General features: G+C 31.2%; 1 non-coding gene across 1 annotated transcript; it reads right to left on the bottom strand.

Moving 5' to 3' along the window:
• Positions 1-1310: 1310 nt before the first annotated feature.
• On the bottom strand, positions 1311-1417 carry LOC121205624 (small nucleolar RNA R71). Its single transcript, XR_005900700.1, has one exon. It is a non-coding gene; the product is annotated as a small nucleolar RNA R71 (small nucleolar RNA).
• Between the last annotated feature and the right edge of the window lie 556 nt (positions 1418-1973).

Genomic DNA, 1973 nt, shown 5'->3' with positions numbered 1-1973 from the left:
TCTTACAAAGCCATAATATAAAATATGGTCTTACATTCTCAATCTCATCATATCATCAACTTAACTTATTCTCATCAAACTATACTAGTCAATACTTTCTTGTTATCTTACAAAGCCATAATATAAAATATGGTCTTACATATAAATTATACAAGTTCTCTTTCCAATATTGAATTATTATCGAACATTAATCATTATATCTGAAACTCAATACTAAAGTATTTATGGCCAAAATATCAATTTACCATTCAAATATGCATAATTAAATGCTTATTAAACATATGAACTTACCTCGATACCAAAACGACCATTTTACCAACTTTCCCGATTTTCAGTTTTTCTCCCATTCTAGGTCCAAATCTCACTTTCCAGGATCTAAAACATCATATTTTGCTTATTTAGTTAATGTACTATTCAAAACATTCCCTAACTCAAACTTTTGAAAAATTACAATTTTGCTCCTAAACCTTTGCAGAATTACGATTTTGCCCCTAGGCTTGGAAATTAAAATTTATCCATTTTTCTTATGTTTTATGATACCATGAACATTTTTCCCTTCTATGGCAACATCAAATTCCCACTCTATCATGTACTTATGAACATTAGGTATTTTTACCGATGGTGGCGTTTTACTCGTTTTCACTTAAAATCGCTTAGCAAAAGTTGTTTAACATAATTTCAAGCTTCATATTATACCATAAAACATCAAAATAAAACACATTTAACCTATGGGTATTTTTCCAAATATGATCCCTAGCATGAATTATTGCTAGAATAAGCTAAATCAAGTTATCGGGACTCTAAAAACGTAAAGAACATTAAAAACGAGGCTAGAACGGACTTACTATTGAGCTTGGAAAGCTTGGAAACCCTAACCATGGCTTCCCCCATGCTATATTGGTCCTCCATGACGAAGATGGACCAATTTTGGCTTTATTTTTCCTTTTTAATTCTTTTAATTACTAAATGACCAAAATGCCCTTAAAGGCTTTTCTTTCAAATTTGTCCTATTCTTGCCCATTTTTGTCCAAACTTAAATATAATGATCTAATTAATAAATAAGGACCTCCACTTTAAGAACCCATTTCAATTAAATCCCCTTTATTATCTAGAACACACATTTTGCTAATTTTACAATTTAGTCCTAATTATCAAATTAGGCACTTATACATAAAATTTCTTCACGAAATTTTTACACAATTATTCAATCAATGAATAAACCTTAAAACTTAATCGGAATAATTTTTTTTGACCTCGAATTCGTGGTTTTGCAACCACTATTCTGTTTATGCCCTATTTTAGGATGTTACAGTTGTGAAACAAGATCAATACCTTCCAAAAAATGGATGATGAATCCATTTATGAGGCATGGGAGAGATTCAAAAAATTGTTATGAAAATGCCCTCACCATAGAATTTTGTATTGCATCTAACTGAAGACATTTTATAATGGTCTCAACGCACACACGAGGATGGTAGTAGACGCTTCTACAAATGGAACACTTCTTTCTAAGTCTTATAATAAGGCTTGTGAAATTATTGAACAGATAACTAGTAATAAGTACCAGTGGCCAACCAACCGAGCAACCACAAGACGTAGAGTTGTAAGAGTACATAAAGTTGATGCCCTTACTTCCGTTTTAGCTCAGGTATTCTTTATGTCCTCAATGATTAAGAATTTTACTACTAATGGTTTTGTAACAAGTCTGGCCGTTGAACTCAAGTAATAGGATGCTACAAACAAATATAGAGTAATTACATGCCATTCATAGTTCAAATTTTCAATACAATATTATTTCACCACAGATAATCATGTATAACATGAAATTCAATCAATTTCAGGTTTAAATCAAGCTTACGAAAGTTTTAAATTAACCCAACATCAATCAAGGAAGAAATTCAAACAAAAATAGAAAGATAGGAAAAATATTCAAATAGGGGTCACACGGTCATGTCCCCTGACCGTGTGAAAGG

The sequence above is a fragment of the Gossypium hirsutum genome, chromosome A08 (assembly GCF_007990345.1).
Source record: "Gossypium hirsutum isolate 1008001.06 chromosome A08, Gossypium_hirsutum_v2.1, whole genome shotgun sequence".
NCBI lineage: Eukaryota > Viridiplantae > Streptophyta > Magnoliopsida > Malvales > Malvaceae > Gossypium > Gossypium hirsutum.
This window is presented reverse-complemented; position numbering and strand designations above follow the sequence as displayed.